This window comes from Cydia splendana, chromosome 2, assembly GCF_910591565.1.
Source record: "Cydia splendana chromosome 2, ilCydSple1.2, whole genome shotgun sequence".
Classification (NCBI taxonomy): Eukaryota; Metazoa; Arthropoda; class Insecta; order Lepidoptera; family Tortricidae; genus Cydia; species Cydia splendana.
The window spans coordinates 24289544-24310027 of NC_085961.1; the positions used below are offsets into that span (position 1 = coordinate 24289544).

Below are 20484 nucleotides of genomic sequence, written 5' to 3' on the forward strand. Positions count from 1 at the left end.
TGTAATGAATAATTACATATAAAGTAGGGTGTAGGCTTTTCAATTAAGTAGGTTACAACCTATTACAATTTGGAGAAAGTTATCCTTAAATTACAATAATTATCTTAACATTATACATCTAAAGCACTCTTTGGAAATGAGGAAGGAAATGAAATCTTATACATATTATTAACTGTTTTATTAGAAAAAAAAACAGTTATTTTTACTTTTCTTACTCTCGTCTTAGTAGTCTAAATTTGTTAAATTGGAAGTAAGAACTCTACGTGATATTTAGTTGTGACTTCCAACCGCTAGCCAAAATAACAACCGTACCTACATCAACAAACACCAAACGAAAAAAAAATGTATCAGGATGACAGATGCTACGAAAAGTCACGTGACTATTTCAATACATTATTTAAGTTTCAACTGGCGTTTTCTATCAACGATGTCATCTGTGATTGAATCTGACCCCTGATCTATGATTGGTAATTTTTCATCAGTTATTGCTCGATAACATTTTGAAACGATGTAGGTATTTCTTAATGCACTGTTGCCAAAATATTCCTTTTTCAGCCGTTGAGTAACAGAGGGCCTACCGCGAACCACGTTCGACGTGATGCCTCCCTGTCACACTTACGTACGAATTTAAAAGTGCGACAGAGAGACAACACGTCGAACGTCGTTCGCGGTAGACCCTCTGATGCTTTGCTTTTAGATTTATTCCACTCGGCGCGTTTAAGTTTAAACCTTACGCCTTTCATTGATATTCGATCTTAAATTGATATGCTTATGGATTATATTGGCTTGCGCTGTATGTGAAACAGTCATCGTCGGAATTTATAATGTGCAATCTTTAGATCCTGAGATATTCAATAAAAATTACTCTGTAAGTGTAAGTCATTTAACACACTCTTACTTATTTAGTACCTACCTATTAAAAATCTGAAAGAAGAATTGTCTTACGCGAGTTTTATTAAATAAATGGGATCATATGGTTTGTGAATTGACTTTAATATTGTGTTTTTATAAGAAACGTTAAGTCGGTTAAGCTTTTTTATCTTCAAGCGACGATATCGATGCAGTGCAAGATAGCCCCGTGTATATGTCGCTTAAATTAAATTGCCTGTGTTGATTATTGTGACATCGCTTTTTGTGTGTGCACAAATTTATTACCAGCGTTAACATCATCTGTATGTACTCTGTTTTTGCTTTTAAACGGTGTGATTTACAAAAATTCGGTCAGCGTAAATCATGAGTTACCCGGACAAAACGTAGTCCGACGCCCACGGTGCCGTAATAAAATTATATTCCCATAAAAATCAATATAAACACCGTAACAATCTATAAAAAGAGCCACGATTTAGCTTAACGTCTTCATTAGGCGCAGCACGACCTCCTGCGCAGGTCTCGGCGCAATTTCCACTCGGCCCTCGGCTGTGCCCGCAATTTGCGTTGTTCGGGTCCCGATTTGTCGGGGCCGCAATTCTGAAAAGCGCCCGACAATTTCTTGTACGGCAATTTCCGAACGGCCGATTGGCGAAGCCTGGCCGTTGTAATTGAGGCTGTGGGGCAGGTCGCAATTTTAAAATTACCGCGATTGAGTGCTCACCTCTTATTGCATACTTGCAACGAAACACTAAGAGCTTTTAAATTTACGACTGATTCCAGTAATTTTCGTGGGAGATTCATTAAATTGTTGTTTAAAATGATGAGGTGGTGCGGTCCTTTATTATTTCCATGCTATTGCCTTTATTTATTTTCAATTATGCCATTTTATTACTAGTTACAATCTTACAATGATGTTTAAAGAATCTATAGGGAAGTAGAGTAACTAGTGTACCCATTATTAATTTCTTACCATAGGTATAGCCTTACTGCCGTATTCGAACTTCAAGATATTCACAAGAGACGACACGGACTAGATCCATTCTAGATACGTTATAGTTTAGATATCAACTAGTTCTCGTTTGCAGCGCAATTCGGGCAACCAATGTCACTTTTACGTTAGATAGAGTAAGATATCTATTAGATGTGAATTGGATCTCTGGAGTCATATCCTGTGAAAATCGTTCAACAGTATCTCCAGAATCGCGCAAATGTCAAATTTGACAGGTTAGATCTTAAACATATCGTTATCGTATCTTGGTGATGTCTAAAAGATGTCTAATAGATGTCTATTTCAAAATCCGAATTGGGCCCCTAGGTACATTTTAGGTATTTTAAATTAACTGTTTTCCAATTAATGTGTGCCCTATCATTTGCAATAATATTTACCTTGGATATCAATTACTTGAAATTACTGAAACAGCGGATGTGTCTCATTTAGCAATTAGATATACAAAGGGACCTAATAACTTAAAAAAAGCTTAATCTAAACAACAGTGGTGCGCCTGCGGTTCACATTCTTGCCGGTAATTATCTGTTCTTTTCACGTCTAAACCGCTACAATTTTCTATTACCGTCACCTTTTTTTATGAAAGAAATATAATTGTACAACCTGAGCCGGTGCGTACAACAAGATGATTTATAACTCGGGGCTAGTTAATTGTATTTTTCTCTCAAAAAACGTAGGGCATTATCTCGGGGCGCTCGACAGGTAACAAATCTTGCTTTTTAAATATTATTACTCATCGTATTCGATTTGGGAGCGAGCGCGCTACGAATGCTTTATCACCACCTACTCGGCGTCCCGTGGCTCACGATCTTTGGTCCCCCTAAACTTTATTCAAATGCGACACACATTCATCCAGCCGTCTCTCTCGCGCGCGCGGTCATTAGTCACTGCCCGCCTATCGCCGTCTCGTACCCCACTAAAATAGACTGTGTGCCCAAGCGCAAAGTGATCGTGTCAAAACTTTTGTATAGAGCCGGGTAATGGCTTACGAAATTTTTCCCCTACCTCGTGACTTTTTTTGTACATTCGAGCTAGTGTGCTAGGGTTGTAAGGTTGTGTTAGTTAAAAAATTGGGCCGATTTTGATATGGGGTCCATTGTGGCGTAGGTTTTTGTGCGATGGCGGGCAGATGCCGTCTCCGCGCTAGGTGAGTTCGGAACACGATTCTTGTATATGGACAACAGTGTCAGTTGTAAACAAGGATTTGTATAGGCCATACGTATCGGACAAGTTTTCGCGGCACGAAATTTATAGCTCCTATTACTTAATTAGAATTTAATAAGAGGACACTGGGATGATAATCCTTTATCAATTGTTTTATAATGTATAGTGTTCCAACTAGAAACCAAAAAGATTTTACGACTAATTAACAAGTGTTCAAGTGGTATTGGAGATTGTTTATTGGTGAAACAGTGTCAACATAAATCAATTAGTGAGTGGATGAAGATATTTAAGAGGATTTAATTATTCGTGAGTATCAATTAATTAATTTAATTAAAATTAATTTAATTATAATAAATACATATAATAATATAGGTAGTAGTTTGGCAAACCACTAGGTACCTACATACTATATTATACCTTCTACTAAAAAGGCACGATATAAAAATATCATCCTTTAGTTCAGATTTTACATAAATTAAATTTGCCGCCTTTTTACTGACTGAAACGGTTAGCCAGACTATGTATAAATATTAATAAAAACTTATTACTTATCTATAGTAAGACTTCAAAAGACTTTAAAAACATACCTACTAGGTATCTCTAATTAAGCAATAGTTAAGTATCCACATCTTCCTTGATAAATATGCGGTAAATAATTACCTACTAATTTAGTACATATAGTATAACAAAACTTTTACTTAAATCATTATTATTTAGTAATATCGAAACGCAATAAATAAATAGAGCTCAGCGGCGCGGCTCGATGATCCTCTAAAGAGCGAGTAGGAATGCATCGCGATAAAAGATGTCATCCGGATTCTCAGACCTAAAAGCAAAATCGAACCATATTATGTGAATCATTGTCTTAAACAACAACCATTCTTATGCAATAAATATAAGGTTTAGATTCGCATGGACGTAGTTTTTTTTTTTTTACCGGAGACGAAGGCAAAGGTTCTGACCTAGCTTTGGGAATTCATAAAATCAAAGCTGCGACCGATTCGTTTCGTTCTTCGAAGTTTGCTCCTTTTATTTTGATATCCTTGTTTAATATAAAGACTTACGACATTGGATTTGCAAATACATCGACCAGGTTTCAGGATGTGAAACTGTTCAGTTATGCAAATAAAATCTTCTTTGACCTTTGTGATCGCTCATACCTACAGATATTTTGCTATCGGTTGATTTCTTTGTCCTTTATTTAAAAGTACCTAATTAAGATTTAGTACCCACTTCAGCATTAGATACATGCATAAAAATACTTTAAAACATACCTGCAATATCAAGCACATCCCCAAGTCGTTTCGGAATTCAAAAAGCCGCGAGCACAATATTAGCAGCACCTGAACTGAATCCAGTGCTTTTATCACTTCCTCAGATAGCGAATTCTTTCTCAGCGGCGAGGAAATGAAATTCTTATCGTGCCTCGGTTGAAAGAAGCCCACTTCTTTCTGTTATCCGCGGAGGAAATGTATCGGGGGGAACACCCAGCGCGCCTGCAATATCCAACATCTGATTGCCAAACGGAATCAAGGGAAAATCTCGAGCTCAACCTAAAAATACATCGCACAGTAAATATTTGGGGTGGATAAAACTGAGTGTATTACTCTGATTGAAAACGATTTTAAGGATGCTCTAGTCCATTTAAAAGTTTACTCGATCTTGTTCAAGTCGGCGATGACAACCAACAAATATTGCGTATTATTAGCGTTAAAATTTATGACGCTATCGGAATCACAGGACGCGTTTTAAAACTTTTTAACAATGATGTCCCCTTTTTTTATCCTGACGCTACACTAAAATTTACGATCGGTCCGCGCGAGCAAACATTGCGTGCCTGATGTTTCTAAAAATGTGTCAAACTTTTTACAAAGTTCTTTCATTTAACGGCGTCCTGCCTTTCACTGCAGCCTTGCGAGCTTTTTTCTTGTTTGTTTTAAGTCTCTATTGAAATGTCGCCAGAAGAAAAAATTTTGAGCAACGATGTAAAAAGTGGACACTCCGTGAGATAATGAAATTTCTTTATTCAGCCGCCTTTTGTTACCGTCTTTAATTATTCTCGGTACATCATTTGAGAATAGTATTGTTTTGATGCACAAAAAGGTCATAAAACTAAGTAGGTGACTTTAAGACTGATTAAAGTTGCACAATTCGTTTTTACCATTTTCTTTTTGATCAAGGTCTTAAATCCAGTTTGCCTTATCTAACTAGTTTATTTACAAATCGCGACAACACCGATCGGAAATTCTTACACAAAGATTGCGATTGAAGATTTATTTCGTATATCTATCGACATGCACACTCGTTTAGCATAATCGGTTTATTTTAAATTTATAAAGTGTCCCTGGCCATTTGCCGTGGCGGGCAGAACCGGTCCCAGAATTAGGTTCCCTTGACGTCCCCGGAGCTCTCCCGTGCGTTCGGCTAACTAATGCAAACAACCAAGATTATCTCGTTTTGATTTTTAGCTCTCAATAAATAACATCTAGAAGGTCAAGATTGTTCATAATTATTATGATATGTGTGTATTAATTTATTGACATCTTTAATAGACAACTTGAAATTTAGAATGGCTTTGAATGTTAAGATTATTAAGATTTGAGCTACTATATTTTTTACATAAATTAAGCATAAACACATACTTAGGTACCTACTTTTACTACTTAGATATAAATAGAACGGAAAACCGATTTTTACTTCACAATCAAAGCGTAAGTATGAGTTAAGATAAGAGCCGTAAAATTAACATTTTTATTAATTTTCAATCAGCTATCTAAATTAATGAATGTGTCGTTAACGTCGTCAAAGCAGATAATTTCATTTAATTCTTGCTCTTAAGACTTTATTCTAATATCTCATCGAAAACAACCATCGGGTTGCGTTAGACAAGTTTACGTGTGTATAATGTAATAAAATCTATCAAATTATGGCCCATCGATAGAAGAATGTACGAAAATAGTTACTCTGTCGTAAAGTAGAAGCGGAATTAGCGTCGCCGAAAATGGATATTCGATTTTTAAATGCAAATTTTTCGTCGATACGAATATTTTAATACAACTGGCCAGTATTTGATTTTCGTCGTTCGAATTTTAAATCTAAAGACGCGTAGGCGCACGTATTAGATTGCTTTAGAGATTTTAATCTGTCCTAAATGTGGGAAGTGAATTATTGTTCTTTTTTTCTAATATAAATAAATTCTATTAGTTTCTATTCTTAATTTATCAGCTTCATTAGCAGTGGAAAATTGAACTACCTCACAAGAATGAAGAAGTGTTTAAAAAGAAAATAATTTAATAGAGTATATTTTTAATATTAGCTTACATTAGCGGGAAACTTTAATAAGTTTTTGTACCTATAGATGTCATGATATTAATTGAAAACATTTTTTTTTTCGTAAGGAAATTCAATTGTTTATCTATAGGTAGGTATAGGATAGGATATCTTATCGGATATAAGGGCGGGTGTACATAGAAGGCCGGCGAGCAGCTGTCTGGCCTGTTAACTGACAGCTTTTAGATTAGGGCCGCAGCCCTCGGCGCCCCTCCCAAATTGAGAGCTCGACCGCCGTTCTAAATTAGTAACGGTTACCAAATTGCTTTTTAATTTCAAACCTGCTATTATAAGTTTTCGATACATTTTTACTCGTGATTTTTATTAATTAAAAGCTTCGCGGATAAAGTTATTTGAAGCCGAGCGTTAAAATAAAACTAAATAATAAAGTATCGGCCAAGTTCAATATTGAGTTACAAGTAACAAGAACAACGGACATTGAGAAATATTTCATCTCATCGTTGCTCGGTTGCGCCGTATGTTTGGATGTGTGTTTTGGTTCGTTTTTTTGCCGGCCCGAGGCGCGCCCGGCCCTGCCCTAGTCGCGAGTTTTGAGGCCCAACCCTAATTTTAATGGCTGCTTAGACCGCTCACATCCGTGCTCACTAAGTGTGGAGTGGACTTCTGTATTAATTTGGTATATTCCAGGCCAAAAGTATGGAAACAAGCTTGATGAAAAAAACTGCGATGTTCATGTGTTGGACGTTTGTTAGTAATCATTGGCAATTCAAAAACGAAATGTTTAAAACCTACTTAGGGTGTGTTATTAATATTTTGAGGTGTGCCTAATGTAAGTTTCCGGTTAACAATAATACAGTCGCCATCAGATATATCGGAGCGGCCAAGGTGCTCACAAATATCGGAACACGCCTCTATTGTCAGGGCGTTAGAGCGCGTGTTCAGATATTGTGAACACCTTGGCCGCTCCTATATATCTGATGGCGACTGTACAATACTAATTATAGAAACATGAGGTATTTAAGAAAATAACGTTGTTTCCATACTTTGAGCCTTGGGTGTATAGGTAGACTGGTAGATACAGATACCTACCTGGTGCTTTGGTGTAATACTGTTAACTTGTGTGTAAAGTTTAGGTAATATAAAAAAAAAAACTATTCAAGTTATATGTCTTTGAAAATAGAACATACTTAGACGGCATAAATTATGATCGGAATAATATTATACTTTAAACAAGTGAATCTATCATAAAACTAAATATCTCTTAGGCCTTTAGTGATAGTTTCCGTGCCATTAAAATACAATAACGCGTTAGCTCAACACGTCTGTAATGCTCTCGCGCACGCGACTAGATTCCGAGATACTCCAGTCAATGAGGCGCTCAACCTCCGAGCCAAGTATCCCATCTGATTTTTTATGGGCAAAAAGTGCGAAAGCTCATAGATAGTCCATTATTTTAAATATGTACCAAAGTAATTTATTAAATGGTAACATGTGTATGTGAGATCTTTTTTTTTTCAATTAGGCACTACCTATTTTTTGCGCTCGAATAATATATCTTTGACATTTCATTACAAGTCTGTAATAAAGTAGGTACTGAAGGCGATTTTTAAGTATTAACTCATTATTATCAATGTCAAAAAAAGGTTTACAGTTTTTTTTTAATCTCAGTAGGTGCATATTTATCCTTTAATTTCCTTTTATCCTTCACGTTGATCAGTCTAATTGTTTAGGTATCAGTGATGATGCTAAGATTGTTTGCTTACGTACAGCGTGACTAATTGTTTTAATTAAACCGCTATAAATCAGCCGCATATCACTCGTGTATCCTCTGCATAGCGGGGTTTTTGCGATTAATTCGCTGGGAACGATTGCGACAATCGTGAAATCGCAATTACCGTTATTATGTCTATACTGGTTATTATTGACGCGCTTAGCGGGAAAAAGGGAAATTATTAGTGACAACCGCTTATGTGCTGGTGTGTAAGTTTGCCTGACTTGGCTGGGACATTTCTATGCTTCTAAAATTGTGAATTACAGAAAATTTATGATATATAATCGGATTGTGTGATAGGGAGAAATTCATAGTCGGTGTTATAAAGTGATGCGGAGTAGGTTGATAATATCATACTAATAATGGGTTTTTTCACCACACCAGCTCGAAAGGCTTCCTTTAGGTAGGTATATGTACTTTCTTCAACAACTGATGAGAAAGTTGCATTTTATCTACAAGAGAGACATAGTAATTAAGTAATATGATGCAAATTTTTAGTTATTTCCTCTGAATTGTTTCTCTGTTGTTGGCTGGTAGAACATTTATTTGAATTTTATTTGGAAAAATACAGTATATAAGTAGTATTTTCCGCACTTTGCGGGAAAAACATAGTTCTTCACTCGCAGCAACCAACAATTTACCTTGGCATAATTTTGGCAATATTGACCCTAAAGTAACATTTCATCATTACCAAACTGGGCTAATAAATCGTGCAGCAAATAATTAATTCAATTAACTTAGAGCCCGATCGGATTCCTATATACGAGACGTATTAATACAAACTATAAGTCACTGCACTACCCTTCCCCACAAGCTGATGCATGAATAACGTGCGCGGGTCATGGGTGTTCCAACAGCTTTCCGAGGGCAGCCGACTCGATGGCTCATAAATACCAGTGGGAAAATTCTCTACGACTACACCTAGTTGTTACGGATCTCGAGGTCAAGCTATACTGTTTGAATAAAGAACTCGAATGGCGCGCGCTTACGCAGCCAATGAGAACGACTCACCACCGCGCGCTTTTTGTTATATTCGACCCGTAATTGCTGAAAACTTTTCACGCCGCGGCTCCAGTCACGCGTATTTTATTACTATGAAATTGAATAATTTATGACCCCACACCCGGCTGACCATTGCACGGGCAGAATTTTAATATCGGAATTATGTTTACGCGAATCCGTGATTAGCCCGCATCATCGCGGCATGACTTATCAGCCTTAATTGCGCCCCTAAAGCTTCCGAGATTTATGTATATTCAATCCCGGTCACCTAATCCCGTTGCCCGGGTCAATCCGACCCCGGAAAAGGTTTTCCCGGTTATTTTCCGTAGAACTTTTAATCCAGCTGAATACCGACATATATCATAGCGGATTAAGAGGTTTAAATTGGAAGTAACCGACGTCCGAAATAAATTTAAATCGGCTGGCGTTCAGTACCTATTGTGATACCGGCGCCGATGCTAAATGGGAGCCGATTTATCCCTCATCTAAATCTTGCTAAGTTCGGACTTGGAACACTGCTTGAAAGATTTTTTGCCTTTGATTGACTTATCAGACCGTGCAGATAGGCAATTTGGTATAGAGAAAAAACAGCGAAACGTACAGAAGTTAGGTGGCTTACAAATACCTCTAGGTACCTTGGTATATTTAGCCTAATATTATCAAACTCTTAAAAACAATAATAAATCGTTCGAAAAATCAGATATAGGTAAGACCTTTATATTTTTTGTTTAGTTTGATCTTATCTATCCCAAATAAACTTTTCACAAAAAATCTCATAAGATACCTACAATCTTTCGAGGCCCGAAGCCAGCGCTGTCTTAATAATGGGTAGTTGAATACAAAATGTTATTTAATAGTGGGTGTTGCTGTCGAATCTTACAGTTAACATTATAATTTTGAAGGTAGCTATGTATTAAATTAAAAACTATGTTCGCAAATACAGGCACCGTTATATTATTATATTACTACGTAACGGATATTCTATAGCTAATGAGAAAAAGCTAAGAGACCATTAAAATTAATAATACATCAAGATTATTTATATTGATGAACATAATAAAATATGTATAAGTTTCTTTTATTTTATAACCACTTGGAACAGTTACTATTTTGTTCTCATTACTTCTATTTTCTACTTTTTCACACAATAGATGATTTCATTGAATTTATTATAAGCTACCGTAAAAAGCTGTTGAAGTGAAAACGCATATCTCTATTTAAAACTAGTTTTCCGAAACACCTTGGGGAAAATACGTTTTTCCTAGTTAAAACTACTTGCAAAATTAGTTTAAACTAGTTATGACCAAATGCACTTTGCCAAAACTATACTCTTTAGTTATTAAAAAAAAAAGAAAACAAGTGCGAGTCGGACTCGCGCACGAAGGGTTCCGTACCATAATGCAAAAAACGGCAAAAAAAAAACGGTCACCCATCCAAGTACTGACCCCGCCCGACGTCGCTTAACTTCGGTCAAAAATCAGGTTTGTTGTATGGGAGCCCCACTTAAATCTTTATTTTATTCTGTTTTTAGTATTTGTTGTTATAGCGGCAACAGAAATACATCATCTGTGAAAATTTCAACTGTCTAGCTATCACGGTTCGTGAGATACAGCCTGGTGACAGACGGACGGACGGACGGACGGACAGCGGAGTCTTAGTAATAGGGTCCCGTTTTACCCTTTGGGTAGGGAACCCTAAAAAGTAAACAAAATCTACCTCCAAATGGCTCCTTAAGCCAGTTGAGGGTAGAAGCCGTAGAAGAAAACATTACACGATCAAATTATGTAGGTTAAAGTCAGGTCGTTCAGCGACTGATCCAGGCGGTTTCGTAATTGGTCGGTTAACCAATAAATTAGCTACCCGAAAATGTACAAATTGTTTGTATACTTTTATTTAAATACCTACTTACCTAAAGATGCAGACTATAGTTCTAGCTCCTATTAAACTAGTTTTCCGAACAACTTGATGAAGGCTAGTTTTAAATTTAAAACTAGCCTTCATCAAGTTTTTTGGAAAACTAGTTTAAAACTCGTTATCACTAAAAACAGGCTTCACGGCAACATATAACTACATATACTAAATAAAAAAAACCGGGCAAGTGCGAGTCGGACTCGCGCACGAAGGGTTCCGTACCATAATGCAAAAAACAAAAACAAAAAAAAAGCAAAAAAAAACGGTCACCCATCCAAATACTGACCACTCCCGACGTTGCTTAACTTTGGTCAAAAATCACGTTTGTTGTATGGGAGCCCCATTTAAATCTTTATTTTATTTTGTTATAGCGGCAACAGAAATACATCATCTGTGAAAATTTCAACTGTCTAGCTATCACGGTTCGTGAGATACAGCCTGGTGACAGACGGACGGACGGACGGACGGACGGACGGACGGACGGACGGACGGACGGACGGACGGACGGACAGCGAAGTCTTAGTAATAGGGTCCCGTTTTACCCTTTGGGTACGGAACCCTAAAAATGGTTATATTATAATCACACCCAAAATTGAATTCCAATAACAAACACTTTCTGCCCCTATACTACTTATAGGTTATAAGTTGAATATTCGCACAACACACGTTTATATATCAGAACAAAATTAAAACGGGTGGCCAGATAAATCACAGGAAAGTGTCGAGTCGGTTCGAACCCGCGACCCTTTGGAGAGCCACCTGACCTGCCAATGTAGGGGTCTAATAAAAACGGCGGATTATCAAGGATGCATTTTATTACCAGGGAAATCAATTTCATTATGGTCACCCTAATGCCTATACGGGAAATATAGGCGGTATTAAATGTATGTATTACTTATTTTATATGTATCACTACTTGTAACAAATATACGATATTTTTGAGAGGTACGTCTCATTAAAACGAATATAAGTAAATCCAAATACCTACTGTGTAGTATGTCTGGCCAAGTTCAACGAAGAAGCAGAATGAAATATATATTATGGACAGTGTGTATATATAATTGATGACTGAACTTTTTAATGTACCTATATTAATTTCAGAGACATCGTTTGAGTCTTCAAAAAAAGGTTAAAGCTTCCAAAAAAGTTTTTTTGAAGTGAATACTTTATAAAATAGTCGCCTAGAAATTCGAAATGATGTGTATATATTTATTAAAATAAATAAATGTATGAATATAAACATGAAATACCTAATGATTACATAGTAAAAAATAGAATGCTACTAATCCAGCGGTCTGGCAGCTATCCCATTTACTTGTTGTACTAACAATAGCGATGTCTGCCACACACGATCAAAGATATCGTTCAATTGGCATTCGATAGTCCAGTCAGCAGGAGTTAGAATTATAAGATATAGACTTTCTTCAAAAATAATGTATCTGTATACTCCTGCTTTTAAGAATAGTTTATTAATGATGAATTATAATACTTACTATTTAGAATATCATTTTTTATCAAACGACGTTTTCCTTTGTTTAATAACGTATTTTAACTTTCTATGTTATAGATACTTCATAGATGAATAGTACGCTTTGTAGTTATAAATTAGTTCAGACTAACGTATTGGCTCTATAAAAAATAAGGGTAAATTATGAATTAATGAAAATATAACCCGAAATCCACATGTAACTATCGAACAGAAATAACATATGTACATTCATATAACACGTCTGTACTGTGTGTCCCTGTATATACTGTATATACCTGTGCTTGTAGATACATAGGTTGGTGTGGACGTGGAATTGTGTACGTAAATCATTAATCAGGTGCGTCATTTGTTCGCCCGAAATAATTAATGGGTGGCGTGGCGCTAGCTTCGCCTCTTTAAAACGCAGTTACTGCCTTCTGCTCACACGGTGTAGTGATTAGGGGTTGTGCTTTGTTTAGATAGTAAGGTGTATTAATGATAATACATACTTTTAATTAACAAAAAACGATTTTAGAAAATTCCAGAAACGTTTTATTATTAAAAAAGGCAATATTATTTCGTTGCTGTTCTTCTTTCAATCTTCTTTCAAAACTATTGTCGAATTTATTTTATAAACTTAAAGCATTATTACTACACTAATAAAGCAGGTTATTCTTACAACAAGTTAAGGAAGCGTTACAAATATAATAATCTGTTATGCCCAGTTTTTTCTACAAAATTAACCTGAGCAATAATAAAATAACAGCCTTTATGGCGTTAACACCAGCTTTGGAAGAACAATTATGTTTTTGTTTGAAACGTGCAAGCAAGTACTCATACACTTTTATATCCACTTAGCGTTTTCTTTATTTGTATAGGTATACGGTATAATGTTTATAGATTTTAATAACTTGTTTTTTATTCACGTATCTATGTACAGTCTAATATAATATCACCTCTAAATCATACACACCACATTTCTAGCACAAAACAAGACAAGTTATGTAAAAATGCTCTTATATGTAGAACATCGCCAATTAGGTACCTACTGGAGTTTGTGGTACTTACTTAGTCCTTCATTTTACTGCTAAATATACTTTACTTTATTCTCTTTAAAGATTTTTATTCTACCGAACTATAGAAAAATATTATTTCTGTGATAACTATACCAATTCCTCTTTGTCTTGGATAGGGGCCAAAAAAATCTCCTAATTAAAAATACTGCCCGGTGGAATACAATTTCACGGTTTCAACGGTTGTTAAAATAAATTTCCTTTTCATTAATCTTCTACAAGCCGTTACAAAACTATTAAATCTGCCAAAAATTATGTGATTATGCACAAAACAAATAACAGTGCCATTATTCAGAAGTCACTTTTGTTTTTATCTTGAGTAAGATTTCAGGAAACATAAACATCGTTAGGTTACAATAATACTTAATACCTACCGCAAATCGGGTCGTATTTTGACAATTTTATTATGAAGATGAAGAGTTTCTATTATTTTTGTATCAATATAATATTTCGAGAAATCATATAAGATGCCGTCTAATAAGCAGTTCCCAGATTTTTATTAGATTATTCGTAAAAATTACAAATAAAATGTTACTTACAAATACCGAACATAAAAATTGGCCTAATTATTCAGTTACTTTTAAATACTTACATATTTTATAAAACTACGTTTCTAATATTTGTTATGAAGAATGTTGTTGGTGTTGTTAAGTTTTATAAAATATTTTAATTAAATGGATAGAAAATAAGCTAGATTAAACATAGGGACAACTATAATAATATTCCCTACTTCTTAGTTACCTACCTATTAAATAAGTACCTACTTCTATCTATGTTCATGTTCATTAAACTGACGTCTTATAAAAACCTATAGATCTATTTACAAATGTAGATAACAGAAATATCTACAGAACAGCTACTAATAATACGACATTTCGTCCTGGAATCTAAAAACTCCCGTTCCAACTTCCAAAACACAACACAAAAGGGTAAAAAGTAAGTTACCGCGCCTAATCAAGTGCGGGTCTTTAGGCGGGAGGGTGTAACAAAGGGTTGCCCGGGGCAATATCCACTGTTCTGATTAATGGTTGTGTAATTGTTCCCCTATAATGTACAATAGCGCATAGATAAACGCTCAGCTGTCGATGATGTATGTGCGAGAAGTTGAGGATTTGGTTTTATATTAAACTCCTCAATTCTACGTTTGTTGATGTGTCTAAGAAGTCTCACAGTAGAGGAGCTAAAAGGTTTTTCCAACATAGATTCATATATTTTATAAAGTTAAATTCATAAAGTAAGTACTTATTTGATTAGACTACATTGAAAAAAAAAACAACAAAATTAATTACAGTAGATTTTTTGTCGATTGCCTGTTATACTATAAGTACTCGTAGATTATTATAATAAGTTAATATTTCTAATAAGATTCCGTAGACATAATAGAAATGTGCCAGTTGGTAAAAACACTTAATTGTCTACATAATTAAAACTTTATAAGGCATTTACAACCATGTCAAGTCCCTTAAACTGTTTTTATAGTGGCTTTTTCGCCTTCGCCGATAATTTTTTTATAGGCGAATACTTTTAGAATGAAAATAATTTTATAAAAAATAAAAAGGAGAAAATTAATGAACCAGTACTTCCTATAGACATTTTTCCTACGTACATTTTTGTTTTATTTTTAATTAAACCAAACATAATTTTTAGTTTTTACATCAAATACATATGTAAATTAAAAAAAGGTCATGTTAATACATATATGAACGGGTTTAGATATACGGAAATCATGAACGTGTGCAAAAAAACTATACTCTACTATGTATGTATTTAGATTGAAACTCAAAAATAATTGAAAGGGATCAACTGACAGAGTTTTACACAACCTACATAACTTAAATGGTTTACAAAGGGTTATCTCAGCAATGATCTGACCACGAACCTATTGTCAACCGTTCACGCACCTTTAATAAAGCGAGGCTTAACCTTACATCGCCTCCACAAAGGTGAAGAACGCAATTATCTTACCTAACTTAGATGAAGATAAATTCAATGACTACTGTACAACGAGATCGCAGAACGTCGTATAAACGTTCACGTCTTAACCTCACTTGCACCTTTTATACAGCACCGTGGATTAGTACCGTTTTATCGTTGTAAAATAAAACGACTCAAGTGTACTAGATTGAAAAACATACTTGAGGCATTTGAGTAGCACGGTAGCCGTTCTGCGCGAGTGCTGGGTGGGCGCGTAATTGCACTAATTACGTCAATACCACTATGTTATTAGCAATGAATTATTGATGTACAGTAATGTGATAAATGATGATTCGCTTGTTAACTAGGTACGGATATAAAAAGCTCCAGGTAAAGTTTGTTTTGAAAATTTACTTAGTCATAAAAATTTAATTATCAATTCTCACACACATTCCTCGTATTTATCATTTAATTTGTTGGTTCTATTTTATGGGAATCAAATGTTAAGTAAACTAAATTCCCACGGTAAAAACATCGTATTTTAAAACTTGGCCTTACACACTTCCGGGCGTCTATAAAGACGGATGCGTTCAACGCTCCTCAAAAAAACCACTGGCATTTAGTTCATCTACCCACCGTTAGATGTCTCTGTTAACAAATTACTTGCTTCCCAAAACCCGCTGCTATCGAGCGCAATATCTCTCGTTTTATTGTTATCAACATTGTTTATTGACATTCTATTACAAAACAGTAAATAAACAAGCATGTAACAGTCATAAAACTGCCATAAAAGTCGTTTGTCATCCGGGCGAGATGTGACGTAGTGGAGAAGCGGTTCGACGGTACGGCAATAGAGGGCGCTGTTTTATGTCAACATTGGTGTTGGATGGACGATTATGAGGGCATTATTTTTTACGAGGCATTAAACTTGATTTTAATGGTCGCACTTCAAATATTTACTTACTAACACGTGTTTATTGGTTAAACGGTGCAGTAATAAGTTATTTAAAACAAATAAAATAAATTTTATGGTCTGTGTTGAGTGTAGTTAATTTTAAGTCAGATGATTTATTAGGCTATTCATTTTAGACACGTACTTACGTTTAGTTATTCATACTGAAATAACTCATTATTTTATACTTAATTCAATAATTGTTCATAAAAATATTAACAATATTGAACGCCACCATAGGAAGAACTATAAAATTTCATCACAAAAGTACTCAGCTATTAATTAAGGCGACCTTAATCGAATCCCTAATGGCCTAATAGAAAAAAGCAATTACTTACTCTTACTATCACAAATATGTTTCATCAGTTAGGTATTTTATTCGTTTCACACTCGAATAAGTGAGAATGCTCCCCACCCCTAGACAAATGACAGCGCGCATGGCGGGATGAATAATGGCTGCCGATCGTGCAGCGGCCATTTTAATTTTTAGGGGTGCCTACCCTTGCTATTATTAACTTTCTGTGCGGAGAGATAAGAGTGGAAAGAATAAGCATGGCGGTGCATCATCGTAGTTTGTTGATTAGGTATTTCTTTATAGTGCTTTAAATTTCAAAGATAGAGCTTTGATATTTTACATAGGTTGCTAAAAAGTCTGAGCTCTTTTAAAGTGAAATGAATAACGCTAATAAATAAATACCTAGTTAGTACCTACCTACTTTACGTAGAATACTACTACCTACTAATAATAGTACTTTATAAACGATAACATAGCGAGTATAATATTTACCTATTAACAACATACCTTATGCATATTATACCGAATTTGTATACATTTTTTAAACTAAAACTATTATTTTAAGTTAAATATTTTCTTGAATTTACGTAATTAGTGTTTCTACTTGCCCACATACTTTTCCAAATCTATAATATGTTTATGATACTCCCGCACCATAAGTCAGTAGGACAGGTTCAGCTACTGATTACGTTTCCAAAACTTCCGTTATTTATTTAAAACTAAAAGCTACCATATTTTGAATGCCACAAGGTCCAGTTTTATTTAATCTATTTAATTTTGTGCTACATTTTAAGTTCGTTTGTCAGTGTTTGCGTGAGAAGTGGTAGTTTCGAAACGCACCGCACGCACTCCTCCGAAATTATTTTAATAAGCCGGCTTTGCTTTGATTTCCTTTTTTTTTCTTTTCTAGTATATAAGTAGAATGCGTATACATTCATAATTAAGAGATTAATAACCTTTACCTAAATATTTCTTTTACTAGGTATACCTACTTATTTATTTGTATGTGCCTATGCCTACCAGTGGCGGCGCGTCAAACATATCGATAGGCAAGCCGGGGCTAATTTGGCTTACATATTTCCTTTACAACTCTGCTCAAACGTCCAAAAACGGGCAAGCCGGTACTGGTGCCTACCTACAGTAAAGTAACGATTTTTACCTTTCTTTAGAACTCATCAGATCAGGACGGCTCATTTATTGTTGAATCTGTGTTTGGTTTGTTAATATTCATAGCAATATAATAACTTTAATTGGGTTTTAATTTTAAGTATCATTTGTACATATCTCGCATTATTATTAGGTCTACATTATGCCTAACTAAAGGTTTACCTATGGTCTCGTAAAAACTATTATAATTAAAAGGCATGAACGGAACGATAAAACTTAAACATTAGTCGGTAAAGTAAGTTTTTTGTGTTATTTGTGTTCATCGTACCAAAACGCACAAAACAAAAACTAAATTTTAAATATTATAAAGAAATTAAAGAAATCCTTTTGCAAAATGTAGTAATATTTTCACCTAAAGATTTTAATACGGAAGGACGCGCATATATCTTAAATTTTCCTACCCAAGAGGGGCCCAGTCATGCGTTTGACTTACCACTTTGTCACACTGGATTTATGGCCCTGCTTCAGGAAGAAGCTGAAAGAATTCTTGACTGCGATCCAGTACAAACAAATAAAAATGTATTTATAGAGAGTCGATTTGAGACATCATCACTCAAGGCGATCAAAATATACTTATGTCTGATTTTTTTTGTTTTGTCTGCAATACCACAATGCTGGGAAATAAAGGAAAATGAACACACTCACTGTCTCGGACGAGACTTGAACTTGCGACTCCGGGATACCAACTGAATTACCGAAACTTACTCGTACAAGTTTCGTCTACAGTTCTATACTGAACACCGACCGACGAGTACCTACCCAAAAATCGTTTTCCAGTTAGGAAGTCACAACCGTTATCAACCACAATTAGGTAAATTTTTGAATCAAAATACGTGAATGACCCATTTTAATACATTTAAAGTACTTAATATAAAAATTTGATAATAACCAATGTGACCTGGTTTACTTATAATTTAATTGGTATAAAAAATCATAGATACATACTATAGAAGATAGAAGTACTATTAGAAGATTTTCAGACACAGCTAATGTTATCAGATAATATTGAACTGGAACTTAGTCCACTTAGCGCCACTTGCACCATCCGACTAACCCGGGGTTAAGCGGTTAAACCGGTAACCCAGTGTCAAATTGTACTGGTAACCATGTTAACACCAGGTTTAACCGGTTAACTCGGGTTAGTGAAATGGTGCAAGTGGCCCTTAGACGATTAAAGATAATGAAACTGATGGTGTGACCGACTACTTAATTTTTATATAAAATTTTATATACGTGAAGCTAACCAATTCATAATTAAAACCAGAGCGAACCAAAAAGAACCAAAAGACAACTCTATCTTGACAATAAAGCATTCGCATTCGCAATGATTATTATCTCTAAAATAAACTTAATGCTTTTAAGGCTAGTAGCGACACGGTTTAGAGACATTTTGCCTTCTTCTCTTCCCTACTTTGCATCTACCATAAGCTTTATTTCCATTACTTTAAAGTGTTTAACTCCCTGTTTATTCGCAATTTCAATTTTGTCTGCAAACTAAGATATTTCTGCGTTCAGTCTGGACTTAAGTTTCTCCAAGTTAAGGGTGGTTTTTCAGTGGCCGGGTTGAGAAGTTGTAAGAATAAATAGTAGAGGACTAGTCGTGATCGGGGATCGTGATTGCGACACCGGGCTGCGTGCCCTTTGAACACGGGTTCCGTAGCCGTGAAAAATCGCTGGAACATATGCAAGCCTGCCAGCCGCGACGGTCTAATCCAAGGAGAGATAGCAAAAAAGGAAGATATACGGCGCTGTGTGGGTCACGATACTTAGTAAGGCAGTGTTTTTAACCTAATTGTATGAATGTTTTGCCCTCGTTTCCTAGTCAGCGTGAGCACAGCATTATTCTCTAGTTGAACAGTCAGTGAATAGAATGGAAAATGGTTCACTTTCTTAGTGAGTTTGATTGAAAATTATTACAGCTATGTAAATCGCTTGATATATCAGTAAGATAATTGGATGCCATGCCACTACATTCACATATAGGTATATACGGCTATCTTGTGCCAAACTCGATCCAACTTAAATTTAGCAGTAGATTCTTGCTAGGTACCTACTCCATAAATTATGAAAGTCAAGATAAATGATATTTTTCAGCGATAATCTTGTTACATGAACTGAGTCACTCAATAAGTTTACCTACCTATGAACGTTTTTACAAGTAATTTGTTTGTATGTATGATCTCAATGGCTGTTAAAGGTTGGAAAGTATTGTTCTTTATTTCAGTGTTATTGCAATTTTAGCATTTATTTTTCTGTTTTCAGACAATCTTTTATAATTAATGTTGTCTTATCGTAATATGTAATTCTATAACCTTCTTTTAAAGGTTGAGATTCAAGGCGGTCTAAACCAAACCACAAAGAGATCGCGTGCTAGTCTGTTCCTATCCTTTTGAAGACGATTCTGTGCACTGTACAATTTAACAATACTGCAAATAAGCATTTTGTATGACACGCAAGCATTATGCAGCTATCTGTAGGCTATGCATAAATGGGCCTATGTATTCCTTCAAATATTTTAACTGGAAATCGGTTTGGACTCATTTCATTCATAGTTTGAGAAGCAAAAGTAACGTTCACATTTTCGGTCGCTAAGTCATAAG

At 35.2% G+C, this 20484-nt stretch overlaps 1 protein-coding gene across 4 annotated transcripts in view; it reads left to right on the forward strand.

Annotated features, from left to right (window-relative positions):
* Positions 1 to 20484, forward strand: part of LOC134806020 (homeotic protein antennapedia-like) — a 252761-nt gene that overhangs the window by 70734 nt on the left and 161543 nt on the right. Inside the window, exon 1 of one of the 4 annotated variants that reach the window (XM_063779225.1) lies at positions 2332 to 3346. The exons of the other annotated variants lie outside the window; for them this stretch is intronic. The gene's annotated coding sequence lies outside the window, so the exon portion shown is untranslated. Of the gene's footprint in view, positions 1 to 2331; positions 3347 to 20484 lie in introns of those variants that run through there. 4 annotated transcript variants of the gene reach the window in all.